This window comes from Bos indicus x Bos taurus, chromosome 14 (genome assembly GCF_003369695.1).
Source record: "Bos indicus x Bos taurus breed Angus x Brahman F1 hybrid chromosome 14, Bos_hybrid_MaternalHap_v2.0, whole genome shotgun sequence".
NCBI classification, from domain to species: domain Eukaryota; kingdom Metazoa; phylum Chordata; class Mammalia; order Artiodactyla; family Bovidae; genus Bos; species Bos indicus x Bos taurus.
Window position 1 is genome coordinate 54,822,269 of NC_040089.1, and position 18,945 is coordinate 54,841,213.

Genomic DNA, 18,945 nt, shown 5'->3' on the forward strand with positions numbered 1-18,945 from the left:
CGGGGCAAGAAGATCTCCTTTAGGAGGGCATGGCAACTCACTCCAGTATTCTTGCCTGGAGATGCCATGGACAGAGAAGCCTGGCAAGCTACAGTCCATAGGGTCGCAGAGTCAGACACTGAAGCTACTTAGCATGCAGGCAATGTTAAGCCAGCCTGTAAAGCAAACAATCCGGATTGAGCACGGTTTAGCAAACATTAACTGACATCATCCATGGGCCCAGCACTGTGCTTGCCATTGGACCCAGTTGCCTTAAGAATGAATTACAGGACTTCTTTAGTGGTCCTGTGGTTAAGAATCCACCTGCCAATGCAGGGGACACAGGTTTGATCCCTGGTCTGGGAGGATCCAACATGCCTCAGGGCAATTAAGCCCATGGGCCACAACTGTTGAGCCCAAGGGTCACAACTACTGAAGCCCACACGCCCTAGAGCCTGTGCTCCACAACAAGAGGTGCCTCCAAAGTGAGAAGCACACGTGCTGCAGCTAGAGAGTAGCCCCCTGTGGCCTCAGCTAGAGAAATCCTGAGAGCAGCAACAGAGAATCAGCACAGCCAAATATAAAAAGAAATGACTGAATGAATTTTTAAAAGAATGAATTACAGTTGGCCCTTCTGTCTTTAGGTTCCACATCAACAATTCAACCAACCATGAATTAATTTCGTGTTAGCTGATTCTGCAGATGAAGCCTCCACCTACGGCAGAGGGCCGCTCTACTACGCATTTTATGCCGTGCTGTGTTAAGTCGCTTTAGCTGTCTCTGACTCTTTGTGACCCTATAGACTTTAGCCCGCCAGGCTCCTCTGTCCATGGGATTCCAGAGGCAACAATACTGGAGTGAGTTGCTGTGCCCTCCTGCAGGGTATCTCCCTGACCCAGGGATCAAACCCATGTCTCCAGTGGCTCCCCCATTGTAGGCAGATTCTTTACCACTGAGCCACCAGGGAAGCCCACATATTTTATACAAGGAGCTTAAGCATCCGTGGGTTTTGGTTTCTGCTGAGGTCCCTGAAACAAATTCCCCATGGATCCCAAGGGACAACTGTAAATGCAAATTAACTCCTTATACGAATATTCTCTCTATTAGCTAGCTGTGCTGTGCTCAGTTGTGTCTGATTCTTTGTGACCCCATGGAGTGCACTTTGCCAGGCTCCTCTGTCCATGGGATTCTCCAGGCAAGAATACTGGAGTAGGTTGCCATTCCTTCTCCAGGGGATCTTTCTGACCCAGGGATTGAACCTGGGTCTCCTGCACTGCAGGCGGATTCTTTACCACTACTGCTGCTGCTGCTGCTGCTAAGTTGCATCAGTCGTGTCCGACTCTGTGCGACCCCATAGACAGCAGCCCACCAGGCTCTCCTGTCCCTGGGATTCTCCAGGCAAGAACACTGGAGTGGGTTGCCATTTCCTACCACTAGCACCATCTATTAGAGCAATAAAATATTTATAATTGAAACACATCTACAACTTTAATTTTAAAGGTAAAAGTTTATTACAAGATTATAGTAGAATCTAAAGTCAAAACCACACAGAGAATTAAGAAAGAGACACAGTCATCCCTCAGTGTCCATGGGGTATTGGCTCCAGAACCCATGGCAGATGTTCAAGTCCCATTTTCAGCCTTCCCTACCCTCTCTTATACAAATCATGTAGTACTGTGTTAATTTATTGAAAAAAATCCACATATAAGTGGACTCCTACAGCTCATACCTCTTGTTCAAGGGTCAACTGTATATGTAGGTGTCAGAGAGGGAAAGAGAGAGAGAAAACAAAAGAAAGGAAGGAAGGGCAAATTCACATGCTTATTCCTTCAGGAAACCTATTCTACATATTTACAGAATAATTATTCAGCAGAGATGCTTAAAGAACCCTTGTGAAATCTGAAAAAATTTTAATCCATTTATCAAAGAAAAGATTTTAGGGCTTTCGAGGTTCTTAAGATAACTAAAATGATAATGTAATATTGAGCAAAAAATGCCAATCTTAAGAACTTGATAAATTGCATGCTGCTGCTGCTAAATTGCTTCAGTTGTGTCCGACTCTGTGTGACCCCAGAGACGGCAGCCCACCAGACTCCCCCGTTCCTGGGATTCTCCAGGCAAGAACACTGGAGTGGCTTGCCATTTCCTTCTCCAATGCATGAAAGTGAAAAGTGAAAGTGAAGTCGCTCAGGTTGTCTACTTGTCCAACTCCTAGCGACCCCATGGACTGCAGCCTACCAGGCTCCTCTGTCCATGGGATTTTCCAGGCAAGAGTACTGGAGTGGGGTGCCATTGCCTTCTCAGGACAAATTGCATAATAAACTATTAAAAACCAATAGGGTTTTTAAACTGATATGAATATGCCATCTGCATATTTCCAATATGTATGATATGTAAACTTAAACTACATTTTATGTTTTATAAATGTGTTACTTAAACAAAATCATATTCGCAGAAAGGATTTCCACTTGCTTTGAAATATTATTATTTCAAAGCTGAAAAGCCTGAGTATAATGTTATAGAAGAAACACCAGCTGGTTACCATATCACGCTATAATGAAATTTGCAAATGAAAACTGGAGAGGGAAATAATATTCCCAATGGTTGATATGCTAAGATAATTGTGTTGCTAAAGAGAAAAAATTAAATCCAATCTGTATATTAAAGCTAGACTGCATCATAAAAATATTTCACAAAATAATAATCTACATTTATCCTAAAAAGTTAAGTATTTAAAATAAAATTTATTAAAAAATTTATTAAAAGTCTTACAGATATTCTAAAATTGAAACGCCACTTCAAGAACAATAAAATATCAAAACTATTCATTTTCTCCACTGTTTCCCATACCCCATAAAAAATAAAATGTTTAATTGTGTGTGTGTGTGTATGTAACAGCCTCAGTCCCCCACTTCCTCTGTAGGTCTACACTGAACACAAACTCAAGTGGTCAAATGAATAAAGTTATATAATAATGGTTGTTCAGTTTTTCAGTCATGTCTGACTCTTTGCAACCCCAGGGACTACAGCACACCAGGCTTTCCTGTCCTTCACTGTCTCCCAGAGTTTGCTCAGACTCATGCCCACTGAGTCCCTGATGCCATCCAATCATCTCATCCTCTGTCACCCCTTCTAAACTAATATAACAATTAATTTGCTAATGAAATAAAATGTTTGAAGTTACATTTGCCAATTTTTCATCACCAAGGTATTTATGCATTGCCTTTATCTCTGGCACGCCCTTGGTTTCTTTCTTTTCTTCAAGTCTATGTCTTACTGTACCTTCCCAAATCTCCAACAACCCCTTCTCATGACAGATTTTAAAAGTTTGATAATCAGTTGACTCCCCTTGGTCATATCACACCCCTTTGCATTCCCCATTAAAATATAGTCAGCCCTCTATAGCTGTGGGTTCTGCATCCAGAAATTCAAACAACCTAGGATCAAAAATATTCAAAAAGTTTTTCAGAAAGTTCCAAAAGGCAAAACTTAAATGTGCTGTGCTCTGGAAATTATTTACATATCATTTACATTGTATTTACAACTATTTACATAGCATTTACATTGTACTAGGTATTGTATGGAATCTAGGGATGATTTTAACCATAGGGAGGATGTGTGTAGGTGATATGCAAATACTATGCCATTTTATATAAGGGACTTGAATATCCACAGATTTTGTTATTCTCCGGGGTCCTGAAGCAAAACTCCTGCAGATACTTAAGGGATGACAGTAAGTGAACAAGGGATAATTCAAAGGCCTACTTTACTCAATCTAATTTAAATGGGTTATAACCCAGAAGCTTTGACAACTTGTTACATAATACAGGTTATGATGAGCATGCTTAGTCACTCAGTCATGTCCAACTCTTTGTGACCCCATGGACTGTAGCCCACCAGGCTCCTCTGTCCATGGGGATTCTCCAGACAAGAAATCTGGAATGGGTTGCCGTGCTCTCCTCCCAGGGATCTTCCCAACCAGGGATCGAACCCCAGTCTCCCACATTGCAGGCAGATTCTTTACCATATGAGCCACCAGGGAAGCCCAATACAAGTTAATAAAATGATAACTGAAAGTGGGGATATAAAGTTAAAATTCAGAATTTTTATTTTTAAAAAAATATATGGTCCTTTTAAGTAAAATTTTATTCAGATATCTTAAATATACGTGCTGTCACCAGACATACATACAGGGCTTCCCTGGTAGCTCAGAGGTTAAAGCGTCTGCCTCCAATGATTAACTCTGATTTTAATAAATATTTCCTGACGGTGATTGGCATATTGTCTCTATGTTTGTCTGTTGATTACTGATTTTTACTACTTTTTCCTCTTTTTTATCAACCATATGACATTGATCATTTCTAACAGTTCTCCTAATAATAATTTTCAGTAGAAATTGAAATAAATGCATATACCAAGATTACTGTTTATGTACATATGTTCCTTTATCATGTTATTTACAACAAACAGAATTTGCTGGAGTTTATTTCCCCCCATTTCTAGCAGAGTAGTATCTACCTTACAATAAATTTAGCATCTTTAATAAATACCCATTAACTTGAATGGAATATGAATTTATTAATATTATGTTATCTATAAATTTTAAACAAAGCCTCATCCAGTGATCAGTTTAACTGTGTTGTATTTACAATATCTCAATTCTTAATGCTTTAAGAACCATTGTGTTTGATTAGAAGAAAGTCTAATTTTCTCAGAATCATTCTGATTTTTCTCTTCCTGTTCTGTGGGGCATGTGGGATGGAAGGAGGTGATTCTTAGATATAATTAGAGCTGTGGGAGGTATCTCTGAGCTCCAGGACCAACTGTTGTTGCTGCCGTCTGCTCTGCTGACCTAGTTGATCTGTGGCCCATGCTGCTGATGATTTTCTCTAACAGCTAATCTCTGCTCCTCTCTCTCTCTGAGCAATAAGGAGGTTCTGTCTTCTTCTCATAGTCAGCTCTTTTAAAGAGGTCTCCCAGGACTTCCTTGGTGGTCCAGAAGTTAAGAATTCACCTGCCAATGCAGGAGACATAGGCTCAGTCCCTGGTCCAGGAAGATTCCACATGCCACAGAGCAACTAAGCCCATATTCCAAAGCTACTGAAGCCTGTGACTCTAGAACTCGTGCTCTGCAACAAGAGAAGCTACTCCAATGAGAAGTCTACCCACCGCAAAAGCCCTGGCTCTCTGCAACTAGAGAAAGCCTGTAAGAGCAATGAAGACACAGAACAACCAAAAATAATAAATTAATTCAAATTTTTTGGGAAAAAAAAAATAAAGAAATGTCCCAGAGCAGGGCTTTTAGGACACCTAATAACACAGTTCTTTCCTTTAACAAGGATCACAGATTTGAGGATTGGACCAGATAAGCCCTGTAACAATGTTCAAGCAAAAAATCAACAATGAAGATCTGTAATTGTGGCGTGTACCCTTTATTCTGCCAGTCCACCTTCCCATGTCATACTGTCATACATGTTTTCATCCTGTTTCCTCCTTTTGAGCCTCAAAGTATCCCCCTAGCAGCCCGATTGGTGTGTCTTCCTGAGAGCTGGGCTTCCGAGGTGGCTCAGTGGTAAAAGAATCCGCCTGCCAATGCAGGAGACACAGGAAATTAGGTCAGGAGGATCCCCTGGAAAAGGAAATGGCAACCCACTCCAGTATTCTCACCTGGAAAATCCCATGGACAGAGGAGCCTGGTGAGCTACAATCCATGAGGGTTGCAAAAAATTGGACACAACTGAGCAACTGACCATACACGCATCAGAGAGCCAACTGCAAAGGAAAAATGTGGTTTGTAAAGTCAACACTGCTGCTTAAACATGTCTTTTTTAAAGTGGGAACATTCAACACCAAGATCATCAGCCAAAGCTGAAAAGCGTTAAGTCCAACTTGATGAAAAGTTTTAAACATTCTGATCTTAGCCTTTTGTGATTCCTGGAGTTACTTTCATTTTCATATATAGCATTTCACTGCAAATATAAACTAGTTAATAAACTGGTTCTTTTCAAGTTGGGTATATAATTTCTTTTTTATGCTAGAATATTTTTTAATTAATTTATTTTTTATTGAAGGATAATTGCTTTACAGAATTTTGCTGTTTTCTGTCAAACTTCAACATGAATCAGCTGTAGGTATACATATATCCCCTCCCTTTTGAACCTCCCTCCCGTCTCCCTCCCCATCCCACCCCTCTAGGTTGATATAGAGCCCCTGTTTGAGTTTCCTGAGCCAAACAGCAAATTTGATAGTCAAAAGTATTGCAGAGTCTTAGCCTATAATTTAGTTGAATGAATTCAAACTTAATACTGCCCCTAAAGGATAGGGAAATGAAATAATACTCACAAAAATGATAGTTAAGCATAGTTGTAAAGAAACTTGACACCACAAAAAAAACTATTGAGAAATCTGAGGTTGAGAAGAATAATGATTTAAGACTAACAACTTGGATAGAAAATAGAGGCAATGAGTTCATTGTGAGAGAAAGTAGCTTATCTTAGGGTATTCTGAGCTTCTCGTTAAAACAAATATCTCTGATTTCTTTCAATGGTTCCCATTGAAAACATGAAAATCACAGTGATGAAAGTGCTACTGCTTATCCTGTATTCTTAAAATCTAAAATGGCATGTTGAAATGAAAGAAGTTTCTGCTGAAGCAGCTATAAATATAGCATTCACATAAACATAAATAGAAATTAATTAAGAGTAAATATCCTTTCAGATAGTCTTTTAAAAAATTTTTTATTCATTCATCCATAATGGACATTTTCTACTGTGAACACTTATATACCAGTTTTTGTTGTTGCTTTTATTTGGCTGCGCTGGGTCTTAAGTTGCGACATGTGGGATCTAGTTTGGGCTTCCCTGTTGGCTTAGATGGTAAAGAATCTGCCTGCAGTGTGAGAGACCTGGTTTGATTCCTGGGATCCCTGGGGATCTAGTTATCTGACCAGGGATCAAACCTGGGCTTTTTGCATTAGGAGTGCAGAGTCATAACCACTGGATCACCTGGGAACTCCCCAGATAACCATTTATTTTATATGATTATATTAATATAAATACTACTACATAACTTTTGTCATTTATACTAACAGCATCCACAACAGGTATAGTTAGTCTAAATATAACAAATGTCCAGGCGTCAGTGAATTAAATGACCATGATTGTTACAGGAACATAAAGGAAGGGTAAAGTGCACAAGTATTTATTTTAGCACCTACTGCTGTTTGGTGCTTTACCTGGCCTTTCTTATTTAATTTTCACACTTCAATATATTTTTTTGTTATTCAAAGATCCATTCTATAGATTGAAAAATAAGTCAGACCCATGAATTCGAGTAACTTTCTGAATGCCATGCCTTGTGTTCACCATAGAACCTAATTCTATACTCATTATTCTAACTGTAGATTAAAGAGAGTTCCTTCTCACCATAGTACTGACTTTCAGATAGGATTGCCACCTCCTTAAAGGTTCCTTTGCTTTAATACTTACAGGGCATAGTGATTATTATTATACCTTAACTCTCTCCCCTTGATAGTAGTCATATCATATTTCTTTCCCCCTCTTTGTTATTTTTCTTCTTGATCTAATAGATTTATATAAAGGTGAATCTGTGAGGCAGTACCCATACAGTCACTTCCATCAAGAAAAAAAAAAAAAATCTGAACACCACAAAACAATCTTCAGAAGACTTGAAACAGCATGTAAAACCCTGTCTGTGTGCTGCGTGCTAAGTCGCTTCCGTTGTGCCAGACTCTGTGACCCCATGGACTGTAGCCCGCTGGGCTCCTCTGTCCATAGGATTCTCCAGGCAAGAATACCGGTGGGTTGCCATGCCCTCCTCCAGGAGATCTTCCCTACTCAGGACTCAAACCAGAGTCTGCTACACTGGCAGATCGGTTCTTTTCCATGCGCGCCACCTGGGAAGCCCATGTAAAACCTTGACCAGCTTAAACTAGTTTTGCCTCCTTGAATGGGTTATTGATTAATCAGACTTTGAGTTCTTTTATAGAGACAGCACTGCGCATGCGCAAGACTGGAACCCATGTCTCTGGGATGACTCCCGAAACAAGAATCTTTAGTCTGTAGAGCTTTAAGAATAGAAATGTTACCACAAAGAGGTAAGTCCTTCAACAAGGGAATGCTTGCTTCCAGCAACACATAGCTTCTATGGATTGATTTGAGACTAAGCAATCAGCACCCAAGTTTGAAATTTTCCTGACCCCTTTAAATTCTTCCTGAACCCGGGATGGAGGGGGAAGATTTAAGACTGCTGTCTCCTTGCCAGTTGACCTTGCAATAAAGCGCATGCGTTTGTCAAAACCTGGTGCCATAGTATTGGCTGCTGTGCCTTTTGGGCAGTGAACCTTTGCCTAGTAACAGATTGACTGAGGTCATACAGATCCTCTTTAGATGTTCAGATTAATTCATACAGAGCACCTTAATGTCAAAACAACAAATCTAATTATTAATTTGATATATCACATGATAATTTTTGTAATTATTAAACTTTTAATTGCACTCTAGTTGCCCCCAACACCATTAAATTCTGCTATATTATCTACTGTTCTCTTTTATAACTAGTTGAAACTATAATCATTATGTACATGCCAGACTCATGTCTATCTGTATCTATAGTAAACTGAAACTTACCCCAGTTATTTACACAGTTTCATATATTTTTTTCAGATGTGATTGGGCGTGTTCAGAATGGTATGGCTGTAGGCCATATATTTTCTGAAGTTGACTAACTTATTATAAATAGATACTGTAGTTGTTAATTAGTTGGAGGAACAAATAGAAAATGTTGAAATTAAGACTTGCCAGAAATTGGTCTATTTTATTAATCTTTTCAAAGAACCAGTTTTTTGTTTATGCCACTATATTTATATAATCAATTTATTCTTTTCTTTTTCTTAAGAGTGAAAGCAGATTTATTCAGGGACATATACATGCCATAGACAAAATGTTGGCTGTATCATAAGGAGAGCGGGCCCCGGAGTATCCAATATTTATTCTTAATATCATTATTTTCTTTTAATTTATTTCTGTTTGGTATAATATTCTTTTCTTAATTTCTTACATTAGATATGTAAGCCACTAATTTCTCAGTCTTCCTTCTTTTTTAATATTTGCATTCATGAAATTTTCCTTCTCTCTTAAGTTACATTCCATTCATTTTTATGCATAATTTTTCAAAATAGTATCAATTATCTAAATTCAAATAGAAGTATCTAAATTTGAATAGATCAAAATATTATCTAAATTCTACTTTTTTTCTTTGATCCCAAAAGGTGTTTTCTAATTTTTCACTGGAGTGTGACTAATATTTTTTAATTGAGTTCTAATATTATTTTATTATGATCAGAGAATGTGATCAGCTTAAACTCGTTTTCAATGTTTGTTGAGTGTAGTTTGTTGCATATGTACTCTCTAATTATTATGCATAAAGTTTCGATCATATATGCATTAAATAGGCTAGTTAACAGTGTTATTTGACTCTTCACCACTTTCTTACTATTTTTTTGCCAAATGTGCCTGTTGAGTTTAAGAGATGTCTATTACAATTTCCCCACTATGACTATGGATTTGTTTATTTCAGGATGTAACTCTACCAGATTTTTTATCTTTATTTTGTTTGTGTTTAGATACACACAGGTTCAGAACTGTTATATCTTCTTGCATGCTGCATGCTAAGTCACTCTTTGCAACCCTGTGGACTGTAGCCACCCCCAGGCTTCTCTGTCCATGGGATTCTCCAGGAAAGAATATTCTCCAGGAGTGAGTTGCCATTTCCTCTTCTAGGGGGGTCTTCCCAACCAGGGATGGAACCAGTGTCTCTTACATCCCCTGCCTTGGCAGACGTGTTCTTTACCTTTAGCACCACCTGGGAAGCCTTGTTATATCTTCTAACTATAACAATAAGTTTTTCCTTCTGTGATATGTTTACCTTAAAGTTTATTTCATCTTATACAACTTGATGAAGTTATATCAACTTTTTTCAATTTAATATTAACCCACATTTATTCTTTATGCCTTTCCTTTAAAACTGTACTTGTTTTTATATTTTAGGCATGTCTTGCAAATAACTTGATATTGGTTTTTTTTATTTTAATCCAGTCTGAAAAAATATTTGCAGGTAAATTAGAGCATTTATATTAATTCTAATTGCTAATATATTCAGATATATTGCTATCATTCTTGTTTACTGCCTTCTATTTAACAACACTTTCTTTACTTTTTTCTATTGATTGCCATATTTTAAATGAATTAATAAATAACTTTTTAAATTTCTCAGTTTTAATTTTAGTAAGGTAAATACCATTACATGTAATACACATAAATTAAGGGTTTGGGAGGCCCTCAATAGCTTTTAAGGCTTTAAACAGTTCTTGAGACCAAAAATACTTGAGAATCCCTATTCTAGGAAAAATACTGACCTCTGGAGAAAAGGAAAAGTCAGTTTATCATTAAACTTTTAAACAGCAATTCTTTAGTCTAAAAAAGAATATAAAAACATATTTAAAATATTCAAGAAAGCAAAATATAAACCAAGATTTTATCTCCAGTCAAACTGATCCCCAAGTATAAAGACTGCAGACAAAATGGAAAGAATGTAAAATAAGTTAGAAAATAATGTTTCTGTGAGCTGTTCCTGAGGAATCTATAAGAAAAATTTGAGACAATCAAAAAAGACTGGTGAAGAACATTAAAAACACATTTACCTTTAGAATTTTTGCTATATGATGATCATGAAGGGGCAATTATAATATATGATGTATATATACTCTGAGAATATAGATACATTTCAACCACCCATTTCAAAATGCATGACAGGGCAGGAATGGGGAGTATATTAAAAACTAAAATGAATTCACTGATTACTTCAGTATTAACTTGGATTAGGTATTAATTGGGTATTGGAAGTGAAAGTGAAAGTGAAGTCGCTCAGTTGTGTCCGACTCTTTGTGACCCCATGGACTGTAGCTACCAGGCTCCTCTGTCCATGGGATTTTCCAGGCAAGAGTACTGGAGTGGGTTGCCATTAATGGGAAGTAAAAGAGTATTATCTCAAATAAGAAATGAAGGGAGGAAAAGGAATTTATTAGATAATACCAGTATTGCTTATAGTAGGCAACCAAAACAATAGTAAGTGAGAGAAAGGAGAAGGAAATGGCTGCCTCCAGTATTCTTGGCTGGAAAATCCCATGGACAGAGGAGCCTGGTGGGCTACAGTCCATGGGATTGCAAATAGTCAAACAAAACTAAAGCAACTGAGCAAACACACAAGACAGAAATGAGGTTTGGGGAGCAGGAAGAGGGGTAAAGAAAGACAAAAAGAGAAATTAGGCTATTCTATAAAGATATTAGTACAGTGCTCACTTCAGCAGCACATATACTAAAATTGGAAAGATACTAGTACAAAAGTAATTATGAGGGGAAGATGTAAACCTTCACAAAAGAGAAAATGAGTAAATAAATAATATAACACAAAACTACTTGGCAGAACAGAGACCAAACATTTACTGTATCAATAATTTTAAATGAACTAACTCATCTTTTAAAGAGAAATAGAAAATAATTTTGATTGACAAAATAAAATAACAAAATAAAATCCAATACTCTACTGACATTCCAGACCACCCAGCCTTCGTTGAACTTGCCCAGTACTTGCACTATTTTGTGCCTAGATTCAGGCCCTTTCCAATCCATCCCTTTGTTTCTAAAGATTCTACTGAGTTTTCTATTGAGTAGTGCCACGTCTTCCATGAAGCCCTTTGTAGTTGCTTTCAGCAGAAATTAGTCTCAAAACATCTTTGCATGTATATTAGAGTAGTTAAATAAATATGGCATATTGTAGACAGTTGTTTATATACTGTTTTCCCCACTAGAATATGAACTCCTTAAAGACAGGAACAAATGAGTAGGATATTAGAGCAGCTCAATAGTAGAAGGAATAACCAAAGACAGAAGGATATGCCATTCATTTAATTGACTATAGAATTTATATAATTATCTATAACTCTATTTGTAATTATAACTGATTACTTCCTTTAAAATTTTAAATTCACTTACATCATCTTAGATTGCCTCTCGGCGTTTAATTAAAGTTCTACCTCAGTGGATACTTACTGCTTCTCGGTTGTTACATGTTTATAAATAGATCTGCCCATTTTGGAATCTCTCCTCTCATAATTGTGAAAGTTTCTGAATTAATGAATGCTTTTTATGGCAGGTTTTTTCATATACACTAGCAGGCTTAAATCTTTAACTCTTTTGTGTTTTTCTTGCTCCCTCATTCCCAGTTCTGGTTTTTTGTTAGCATTTTTCAACATTTTGTGTTTGTTCATGTACATTTTTATACTAGAATATTTGATGTAACAGTTGAAGGATTAAAACGCTCAAGTCAGCAGTGACTGCAGTACAATGACTATTACAACTAACTGTGTCTTCACGGCGCTATGAAAACAGCTTACAGTTATTTCATTACTCACTTGACTGCCCTTGAATATCTGTTAGTTGAACAGAACAATTTAGTCTCTTTTATATGTATAACTATATCTCCCAGTGTCTATAAAAGTATTTTACTTTTACTGCATTATTCACTTGATTGTCCTTCAACACACTGTTACTTTTTGAATAGAACTATTTACTGACTTTTATATATGTATGAGTGAAATTTCCTAAGTGCTCCAGTAAGCATTCAATCTTTCTATGGTGTCAGCTATGCATTTTACCTATTTCACCCAAGCAAGTATTACCCTGAGATCCAGTGCTTTAAATGACCTATCTAGCTCAAAAAACCTGTTACTGTGGGTGCAGGAATATGTTTGTTCAGTGTGACAAACTATTGAATTTATAAATTCATCAGAATATGAGAGTCACTTTACCTTAAAATGTTACAATATTTTCCATTTTAGCCTTCATTTTGGTAGGCTGGCTACTGTTTACAGATGATTCCTTGGACACCATTCAACCTTTATGTAAGACTTTATTTGTCCACTGAGCACAGCTTTTACGAAGGAGGCATCAATTTTCAAGAACCGGGAAGCATCTGAGATTTGACCCAGCTTGCAAGCTAACAATTTAATTTACTTCAGTGTTATGGGCAAGAATCATGATGACAGAAGACATGAGATTCCTGGGTCAGAGACAAAGGACTTTATTACTCACACAGCACAGAAACATGAGCTTCAACATGCATGCCCCAGTTCATAAAAAGGAATGAGAAAAGCTAGATGCACATCCACGCACAGTGGGTTGCATCTCAGGAGAGAGGCCAGGGACCTCAGCACTTTTTGAGTGGGCAGCAGACATTGCAGCAAGCAGCGAATAAGCCAGTCTGCTTTTCCTGGAAGAGCGTCTAGTTACATGTAAGTCATCTGCAGTTACCTTGATCTACTCTGTTGTCTGAGTGACTAGCTACAAAGCTGGCGCAGAATCAGAAGACAGATCAGCCTTCAGATAATACTGACAGACCATACTCAGCAAAAACTTTAAGATTTGCTCAGAGTCTATGGCTGACTGCCTCATTCAGTATCACAAATCTAATATTTCCATCTTGTATCCTGATGCCATTGATGATGACCTTATACCAAAATGTATTGCAGCAAAGCAGAACTTTCTAAAGCACATCAAAACATGGCCTTATTCACAAGCATAATGCACTTTCTATTCCTTGCTTGTGTGGCAGTCTTCAGCTGCCCTTTATACAACTCTCATTGCTTTCACATAGCAATGACGAGGTGTCATCGAAGTCGAAGAGGACACCTGGGTGTCCTTTATAGCCAAAAACATCGGCTACCACCTACTCACCATTTCTTCCTCTTTTGAGTTATTGTCTATTTCCAAATATTAAAATATTCTCTCAAAATTCAACTTTAACTCACTTTGTTTTCTTTCAAATGAGTATTTTCCCATATTCCCCCCAAATGTCATTAAATCTCATATGAAAGTTTACAGATAAATCTGTCTTTATAAAATAACCAGTTGATATTAAACAGATTTGAATTATAGTAATAAATTTCATTTATCAAAATTTAGCAAGCGTTTATCAAATGCCATTCAAGTCCCTGGAATATAAAGATGAAGACAAGTTACTTGCCTTTCATGAGATCACAAATTAGTAGGGAAAATTACTATGAGGTTGTAGTTAATGTAATAACAGATGTACATGCAAGGTACAGAATAATAGTAAGGTAGGTATTAGGAATGGAGAAGGCGATGGCAACCCACTCCAGTACTCTTGCCTGGAAAAATCCCATGGACGGAGGAGCCTGGTAGGCTGCAGTCCATGGGGTCGAGAAGAGTCAGACATGACTGAGCGACTTCAATTTCACATTTCACTTTCCACTTTCCTCATTGGAGAAGGAAATGGCAACCCACTCCAGTGTTCTTGCCTGGAGAATCCCAGGGATGGGGGAGCCTGGTGGGCTGCTGTCTATGGTGTCGCACAGAGTCGGACACGACTGAAGTGACTTAACAGCAGCAGCAGCAGCAGGTGTTAGGAAGACATCACATTGTGGGTGAATTGAGCCATGTTTTAAAATAAGAATAATAATGTGCTAAACCAAATCGGTAAGAATATCTCTGGTAAAACTAGTCATTTGTTTCTAAGGTGTAACATAACTGAGCATCAGACCAGTAATTATAATAAGGCAATAATACTCCCTGTTACATATGTACACCCGTGGCTGATACATGTTGATGTATGGCAAAAACCACCACAAGATTGTAAAGTAATTAGCCTCAAATTAAAATAAATAAATTAATTTAAAAGAAAAAAAAAGTATGTTTTGGGGAGGGGGGACTTCCCTGGCAGTCCAGTGGCTGGAACTCCATGCTTCCACTGTAGAGGGCTTGGCTTTGATCCCTGGTTGGGGAATTAGAATCCCATATGCTGCATGGCACAGCCAAAAAGTGAAAATCAAAATATTTTTTAAAAGCCACTGTTCAAATTTAATGTAATATATGCTTTTTGACCCAACAGCCACCTTAAAATCATCAAGGAAAAGCAAAAATAAATAAACTATCAAGAAGCTGAAAAAAAAAAAAAAAAAGCCACCTGCAAAGAAGGTTACTTAAATTCAAAATATTCTTTGTTCAATGAATATTTTGGGGGTGCCTCTGAATGTTGGGAGCAATGCCAGGTATTTGAACATTAAACCTGTGCTGCTGCTGCTGCTGCTAAGTCGCTTCAGTCGTGTCCGACTCTGTGCGACCCCATAGACATCAGCCCACAAGACTCCCCCGTCCCTGGGATCCTCCAGGCAAGAACCCTGGAGTGGGTTGCCATTTCCTTCTCCAGTGCATGAAAGTGAAAAGTGAAAGTGAAGTCTCTCAGTTATGTCTGACTCTTAGAGACCCCAGTGACTGCAGCCTACCAGGCTTTTCCATCCATGGGATTTTCCAGGCAAGAGTACTGGAGTTGGGTGCCATTGCCTTCTCCCATTAAACCTGTATTTATACACAAAACATTGGTGACTTTGGAAATAACAGCTTAATTAATTTATTCATTATAGTATTTCCTCATTCACCAACTTAATTAATCAAATCTGAATTTTATTAGTTGTCCAGGAAACAGAGATGCACTTTTAGAATTATTGTGAGTATGCATGTACGCATGTTACAAGTTATTAGCATAGTACTTAACCAACTAGGGTGAACCATATGAAATGGCCACTGGCCATTCTAAGTGATTCAGCCTAATATATGTGCTGTGCTGTGCTGTGCTGATTCGCTCAGTTGTGTCTGACTCTCTGCTACCCCATGGACTCTGCCAGGCTCCTCTGTCTATGGGGATTCTCCAGGCCGGAATACTGGAGTAGGTTGTCATGCCCTCCTCCAGGGCTTCTTCCCAATCCAGGGATCAAACCCAGGTCTCCTGCATTGCAGGTAGTGGATTCTTTACTGTCTGAGCCACCAGGGAAACCCAAGAATACTGGAATGGGTAACTAAAAATACAGAAGTTGTGAATCCAAGAGTAATGTAGTTTCATAAAGTTATCAGTGCAAAGAAGAAGCTGCTTTTCAGAAAAGGAGGGCGTATAAAAAGCCAGGCCAGGGACTTCCCAGTGGTCCAGTGGTTAAGAGTTCACCTTCCAATGCAGGGGATGTGTGTTTAGGCCCTGGTTAGGGCACTAAGATTCCACATGCCACGGCAGCTAAGCCCCAGCACCACAACTAGAGAAAAGCCACACCACAGCAGTGAAGGACCTGCATACAGTGACAAAGATGCTGCCTGCCACAATTAAGACTCAGTGCAGCCAAGTAAAGAATGTTTTTTAAAAGGATATATTTGTTATTCATTAAAAAAAAGTCAGCCCAGTGGCAGCAGGAAGGGAGAGGAAGACAAATTTTTTGAAAAATTATCAAGAGATCAAATCTATAGAATTCTGATCAAATTGACTTGTTATTCTCATTCACCAGAGCAGTAGTTTGATTTTGGACGACCTTACTTCCTAACAGCCTATTTAATGTCCTTATGACTCTTCTTGCTTCTCTAGTCTCATCCTTTTCCCTCATGTTTTCAGTGTCTGCTGTACTTCTAGGCTTTGGGTCAGGCTTTAGATAAACAAAGGGAAGAATGAAGGGTAAATCTCCTTGAAATTTTTTGAGGAGAGATTCTACTCCAGAGATGTCCACTTATATGTCATTGGTCAGAATTTGTATCACATGGGCACATCTACTTGCAGGAGAGACTGGAAATTCTAATATTTCACTTTCTAACCTCTGTAATATACAAAGGTAAGGGAGAAGGGTATTACAATAGATATAAAGTGAATTACACACTGAGTCTTCAGTGTCTGCCTTACTATCTTTATGAAACTATGAAGATTAAGTGAGGAAAAATATGTTAAGTACTTGGCAAACAGTACATTCTTAATAATTGTGCAACAATGAACATGATGATAAGATAATGCTGATGATAAGATAATGCTGATGATAAGATAATGCTGATGATGAAACAAAAGCTTAAACTGTGAACCTATGTGAATAATTGCACTGCCGAGTGTATTTTTTTTTTAATCTTGAATTCAATGATACTTTTCTCCTGTAAATGACAAAGTCAAATAATCTCTGGTTACCTCACATCTATAACCTCATTGGGGTTGAAGTGTATTTTTAGGCAGAGAAATCTCATGTTTGACTTCTTTCCAAAGTTTATTTTCTTGGAAAGTTTGAAGACCATCTGGGGAGTTATTTTGAGATATGAATATAAAAAACTGCTATTTTATTCATTTTGAATGCAGCATTTTTTTAGCAGTCAGAATATTCCCACAGAAAAGTAAATGAAAGTTGGCAATGTAAGTAACTTTTTAGAAACACCAAAAAAAAGGGGGTTATAAATCAATTTGTTTGGTTTCACCTAACCTATATGCCCTCTGGAGAAGAAAATGTCAATCCACTCCAGCATTCTTGCCTGGAAAATCCCATGGACAGAGGAACCTGACAGTCTAGTCTATTGGGTCACAAAAGAGTCAGACACAGCTTAGCGACTAAACAACTACAAACCTATATGCCTCTAGTGATGATGACTAATTTTCAACTCTCCATATCCTTTGGTCCTATACGTTTTGTTTCAAACATAGTTTTTGAGGCACCTCTATAAATCTGGATACACACAAATTTCTTTATACATTTATAACCTCTTTGATCTTCATAATTCAACAGACTGTATGGAGACGCTGCAGAGGTGGTGGAAAGGACAAGATGATGACTAAGATCAGTCTCTGCATTTCAGTCATCTTGCAGGGCAAAAGTACACATAAGCAATATTAATTGCAATAAAATATAATTATGAAATGACAAAGTACTAACCAAATGCCATAGGAAGATTGAGGAGGGAGTAATTGACTCTGTCTAGAAAACATGAGAAATTAAGAATTTAAAGGACTGGTAAATTTTTCCAAAGGTAGTAAAGAAAGAGAGGAGCATTTTAAATAAAGTGGCCAATAAATTAAAAAGCCAAAGACAATAAAGAGCCCAGCATGGTAAAGGAATGTGTACCAGGCTGGTGACATTTTATGCCTGAGGGGCATAAAACGGAGTTTAATAACGAATTAGATAGGTTCAGGTTTCAGGGCTATGAATGCCCCAGACCCTGTTATGGGGCCACAGGGGATCATGGAAGGCTTTCAAGAGGTAGAAGAAATGAATCAAGTTTGTATTTTAAACTGCCAGCTCTGTTATGAGTGTGGAATTCAGCTTCTAGAGCAAGAAGCTGCCTTCACGAAGAAAAATTGGCAGGCTTGTAAAAGGCTCACTCAAAGGCAGTGAGGATAAACAGGAGGGCAAAGGTTTGAGATATATTCAAGAGATCAACTCTATAAAATTCAGATTAAATGGACATGGTTGTTTAATTGTTATTGCTGATGGTCGCTGTTTACCATGTTACTGGTTTTTGAATGATTGACTCTGCTTTTAAACACATCTCCCCTCTCCCATAGTCTTCCACTTAACCATTTCTTAACTACATATTGAGATTCTGAGCATTCTTCACACTCATTTTTAGCCCTTAATTCCCTCTGGATGTTCTCATTCTCCTTTATTTCTTCCCACACGGACACCAATACACACCCTGGCTGTGATGTTTAGAAAGTGCGGTGGTAAAGTGTATCCCATCTATGAGAGTGATTGTGGTTTTTTACTTTTAGTTATAGTCCATTATAGATACTCAACCATTTAATGCCAAATGAAATTGCTGTTCTGTAACAATTAATGTCTTAAGACACCATATTTCCAGGATATCACCTATTTGCTCTATTGAAAGAATTTCATTTTAATGCTACTTCAGTGGAGGAAAGTATCAGCTTAGTTAATTGCCACTGGAGTTAAAACAGTCAGTACGCTGATTTGGAGTTCTTTTTTTACAGTTCAATTAGCTGCTGATGTTTATGTAAACATCATTTAATTTCCATGACATGTTCATATTAAGGAAAAGGGGAAAAAAAAAAAAAAAACACCTCTTG